Source organism: Rutidosis leptorrhynchoides, chromosome 2 (genome assembly GCF_046630445.1).
Source record: "Rutidosis leptorrhynchoides isolate AG116_Rl617_1_P2 chromosome 2, CSIRO_AGI_Rlap_v1, whole genome shotgun sequence".
Lineage (NCBI taxonomy): Eukaryota > Viridiplantae > Streptophyta > Magnoliopsida > Asterales > Asteraceae > Rutidosis > Rutidosis leptorrhynchoides.
In genome coordinates, this window is record NC_092334.1 from 266,008,371 (window position 1) to 266,014,370 (window position 6,000).

Here is a 6,000-nt window from a genome sequence, read left to right on the forward strand (position 1 = left end):
TTATTGAAGGTATTTCGTATGCCCGAGAGACATATTAAATTAATGTGGCTAATATGTTTTGATCCAAGTCGGGTCATACCCAATAACAAACTTACCGACACCTTATAAGTATTTAATCTTAACGATTGGGTCGTTAAATAAATACACGACACTTGAACTTTAGAAAATTGGTTTTCTAAAATATCATCACTTGAGATAAATTATTTGGATAATTTATATTTAATTATTTATAGGTTTAAATAATTATGTTGTGTTATATTTTATAAAAGGTTTATAAAATATGGAAGTAATATAACAATTACATGGTTATATATATATATATATATAACAAGTTTATATATATAAGTAAAAGTCATTATTATATAAAAATGAAGAAGTGTGCAGAATTTTTTTAGTCTTCAAGGCAAGCACACATGCTCATTTTGTTGCTCCCAAAAAATACACAACTTCAAGGTGCATGGTACATTACTTGAACCAAGACTTGACCATGAGTTTTTCAAGTGTTTTTCTACATTTGAACTTGAAGAAAAATCTGCACAAAACCACCTCAGCAGCAGCCTGCTGCCGTGGCCCTTTTGGCACCAAAAGGAAGCTCAAAATTTGATTTTCAAGTTCATTTCAAGTGTCTAATGAAATCCTAACTAAAGGCTAGGGTGTTGGTGATAAGTTTGGGGTATTATCCCTTGAGGTTTCATAGTTTTGAAGCTTCATTCATCATCATTCTTTCACTTGCTGCTGTCCAGTTTTCAGGGTGCGAAAGAAGAGGGTTTGAAGCTAGGATTCAAGGTGATTAAAGTCTAGCCAATACAAGGGTGTGTTGGTACTTTGTTTCATCATCTTTCTCATCATTTTTCAAGCCATTTTCAGCCCTTAAACTTAGTTTAAGGAGGTATGACACTCTTATCTTTTCTTGTTATTTTGTAAGCATCATTTCACAACTTGATCCAAGATGGGATTTAGCTTTAATTGGTTTAAAAATAACAAGTTTAAATTGGCGAATTACACGCTTCCGTTTACTATGTTTCTTAAAAGGTTTTAAGACTTATGAACTTGTTAAATCTCAACAATGGTATCTATAGCCCAGGTTGTTGAAATATGCTTCAAATTGTTGTCTTTAAACCCACTATATTTGCATTCCAAGTACATGCATGAAAATGGAATACAAAAATTTTCGGGTTTGGGTGGGTTTGAGGAGATGGCCGAATTTTGGAGGTTCCAAAAGGGGTTTGGAACTTGCCATTTTGGTCATTTTTGGTTGCATGTTAATGTTCACAATCCTAGCCTTGACCTTGTGTTGCATGCATGTGTGTTTGGTTGATTTATGATTCATTTGGTATGTATTATTATTCATTCATATGGCATGTAATAATTATTCAATTTGTTTGTAATAATTCATTCATTTGTTATGTAATTCATTTTATATTTGGTATGTAAAATAGAATAGGTTGTAATTTCATTTTCTAGATAAAATGTATTAGGATACATATTTTGTAAAAATGAAGATACAAGATCATGAAGACTTGAAGAACACAAGGAGCATTTGGATGCAAGATTAAGTGGGAGATTGGAAATCTCTTGCTTTGTGTTATAACCCCTTAACCGGTGGCATTTGTTTTCGGCTAAACAAATGCTCACCAAAATGGCTAGATTGTGAACACACTTATTTTGCATGTGTGGTTGTTTGTATGATTATTGCTTTGTATGTTTGGTTGATACAATTAATCACAAGATAACATAAACAAAACGACAATTTAATTGGTTAAATTAGACGTTCTAAGTACATGCAAAACGGAAATTTAAATGGTTAAATTAAAATAGCAACCAAAAACCTTAATAAATGGTTATTAAGAACAAGAAAAGGATGACGTACATAAAATGGTTTATATCAAGTAATTGGCTCAATTACAAGACATGAAATTGGTTTTTCATAAGTACCATACACTAAATGCATGTTGGTGTATGGCATAAAAGTTTTCCCAAACTAGAATTAATGAAAACTCAAATCCCTTTTACAACAAGGCAACAAGTTTAACGCCATCCTATTGTGTGACACTTAAAAGTATTAGGGAACTCATGATGGGATAAAGGTCACCTAACCGTTATGAGCAAACTAATATGATTAAGGTAAATTTCGCATGCTTGTGGGATAAAGGTCACCTAACCACTTGTATGTTAAATTTACAAGTCTATACAAGTAGGACGACTTGATTTGGGAATCATGAACTTAGGGTCACCGAAGCATGAAGAACAAATAGGCGTTGATGGGATAAATATGCCATGCAAAAGGATTGCATGATCCCATACTCTAGAAGTTGCAAATGGATTGCAATTGTCATTTATTGACTACCTAGCTAAATCAAATTGCGGGATAAAGGTCACCTAACCGAAATTTGGTTTACCGTTGGATTCTAGAATTTAATAATTCAATTGGATTTAAAGGGTATTGAATGTTAAATTAAATTAATACTTAAACGAACTTTGTTAAATTTTGTAGATGGCCGCTAATAACAACAACAACATGCAAAACGCACCACTTAACATGAACAACCTATCGTTACGGTCTCTCCTCGAGAAAGACAAACTTAACCATACCAACTTTATGGATTGGTTCCGCAATCTTCGGATTGTCCTCAAACAAGAGGATAAAGCGTATGTACTTGAGGACCCCATTCCCGATCAACCGGATGAGAATGATGTGGAAGCAATGGCCTCTTATGATAAGTATTGCCACGACTCCCTTCAAGTCTCATGCTTAATGCTTGGGACTATGATACCCAAACTCCAAAAGGATTTCGAGCATCATAGTGCATACGACATGATAACGCAATTGAAGGAGATGTTCCTCCAACAAGCGCGTGTCGAGCGTTTCGAAACGGTTCGGGCGCTACATGCTTGTCGTATGGACGATACCCAATCGGTTTCATCTTATGTACTTAAGATGAAAAGCCTTATCGATCGTGCTAACCGTCTCAACCTAAACATATCAAATGAGTTAGCCACCGATCTTATCCTTAACTCCCTATCAAAAAGGTTTGATCAATTTGTAATTAATTACAATATGAATGGGATGGATAAGAGCATAGGTGAGCTTCACGGTATGCTTAGAACGGCGGAAACTAGCATGGGTAAAAGGGCTTTACCCGTGTTAGCAATCGATCAAGGTGGGTCAAAAGGTAACACCTCTAAGCCAAAGGTGGCCAAGAGAAAAGGACCCGCCCATCAAGGCAAAGGGAAAGGGAAGATGGTTACCCCAACCATCAACAAGGCTAAGAAGCAAAAGGTAGCCGAGAAGGCAAACCCCAAAGAAGACCCATGTTTCGGTTGCGGTGAGATGGGTCATTGGAAACGAAACTGTCCGGTCTATCTTAAGGAGTTGAAGGACAAGAGGGATGCAGGGCAAACCTCAGGTAATATGTATATGGTATATATAGAGCTTAGTATTACTTCTTCTAATACATGGGTATTAGACACGGGATGTGGAACTCATATTTGCAATTCTTTGCAGGGGTTCAAAAGAAGTGATCATAAGGCGGGAACATCAAGTCTCTATATGGGCAATGGTGCAAAGGTGCATGTTAAAGCTCAAGGAGATTTTATTTTGAAGCTTCCAAGCGGATTGGAACTTATTTTAGAAAATGTTTTGTATGCTCCGGATTTGTGTAGAAACATCATTTCTATTTCTCGCTTAAAACAATGTGGTTACGTTGTTAATTTTATTGATGATGATATTCATGTTTCTAAAGATAATGTATTCTATTTCAAGGCTTCGCCTTCAAATGGAATTTATGAATTGGTTCATGATGACACATCATCGAGCTCTATATACCATACTAGCACCAAGAAACTCAAAAGGGATTTGAGTGATTCCTACTTATGGCATTGTCGCCTTGGTCACATAAACAAGAACCGAATGCATACACTTCAAAAGAATGGACTCTTGAAATCAAATGAGATGGACTCGTTTGATGTGTGTGAATCTTGTTTACAAGGCAAAATGACTAAAGCACCTTTCAAAGGGACCTATGAAAGGGCTAAGGACTTATTGGGATTAATACATTCGGATGTATGTGGACCCTTTAAGCCCATAGCTAGTAATGGTGAAAGATACTTCGTTACTTTCATTGATGACTTCAGTCGTTTTGGATATGTCTACTTGTTAAGACATAAGGACGAAACTTTTGAAGCATTCAAAGAATATCAAAGCGAAGTACAAAATCAACTCAATAAGACAATCAAGGTACTTCGTACCGATAGAGGAGGTGAATACCTAAGCGATGCTTTCCAAGATCACCTTAGGAGTTGTGGGATTATCTCACAACTTACTCCACCTGGAACACCCCAACTTAATGGAGTTTCCGAAAGGAGGAACCGAACCCTAATGGATATGGTTCGATCTATGATGGCTAGAAGCACGTTACCTCTATCATTTTGGGGTTATTGTCTATGCTCCGCGGCTCGTATTTTAAATATGGCCCTAACCAAGAAAGTGGAACGAACTCCTCATGAGATGTGGTTTGGAAAACCTCCATCTCTATCATACTTAAAGGTATGGGGATGTGAAGCTTATCCTAAGCGTTACGTCCCTAATAAGTTGAATGCTCGATCCACGAAGTGTATCTTCATAGGATATCCCAAGGATGATATGGGATATTATTTCTATGATCCATCCGAGCAAAATGTATTTGTTGCTCGAAAGGCTGAATTCCTTGAAACTAAGTTCCTAATGGAAGGAAATAGTGAAAGGAAGATAGATCTTGAAGAGGTTCAAGATCAAGTAGATGATACACAATTGGTTGACACTAGCACTCAACATGAAAATGTTGAGAGTGATCAAATGGATGATCAAAATACACAAGACGTTTGCAGATCTGGTAGGATTAGTAATCCTCCTGAGAGATATGGGTTTCTCATAGATGGTTGCTATGTAGTTGATTTGGATGAACCAATAAACTACCAAGATGCTTTATCAAGGATTGATAAGGATAAATGGCAGGAAGCCATGAACGCTGAGATGCAATCCATGTATGACAACCAAGTTTGGGAACTTGTTGAACAACCTACTGGCTCAAGGCTAGTTGATTGTAAATGGCTTTTCAAAATGAAAACCGACATACATGGAAACTTGGATACATATAAAGCTAGACTTGTTGCAAAAGGTTTCACTCAAACTCAAGGGGTTGATTATGATGAAACTTTTTCGCCTGTGGCAATGCTGAAGTCTATCAGGATATTATTTGCCATTGCTGCTCATTATGATTACGAAATATGGCAAATGGATGTCAAAACTGCTTTCCTAAACGGATATCTTGAGGAAGATGTCTATATGGTTCAGCCCGAAGGTTTTGTCGATCCGAAATATCCTAAAAAGGTATGCAAGTTAAAGAAGTCAATCTACGGATTGAAACAAGCATCTAGAATGTGGAATCATCATTTTAATGAGGAAGCCGAGAAATTTGGCTTCATTAAAAATGGTGATGAAGCTTGTGTATATAAGAAAGCTAGTGGGAGCACTGTCATGTTCCTTGTACTATATGTGGATGATATATTATTATTTGGAAATGATGTTCCACAAATGCAAGGAGTTAAGACTTGGCTAAGTAGTTGCTTCTCCATTAAGGATATTGGAGAAGCAAAATACATTTTGGGGATTGGAATCTACAGGGATAGATCCAAGAAATTGATAGGTTTGAATCAAAGTGCATACATTGAAAAGGTCTTGAAAAGGTTCAAGATGGAGAACTCTAAGAAAGGTTTGGTACCTATTCAAAGAGGAACACTTCTCAGTTCATCTCAGTGCCCCACCACAAAAGATGAACAGGAGAAAATGAAGAATGTCCCATACGCGTCTGCTATTGGGTCAATCATGTATGCAATGATATGTACTAGACCGGATGTGTCATGCGCTCTTAGCTTGACAAGTAGATACCAGAAAAACCCAGGAAACAGTCATTGGATTGCTGTTAAAAGTATATTAAAATACCTTAGAAGGACTAAGGATAT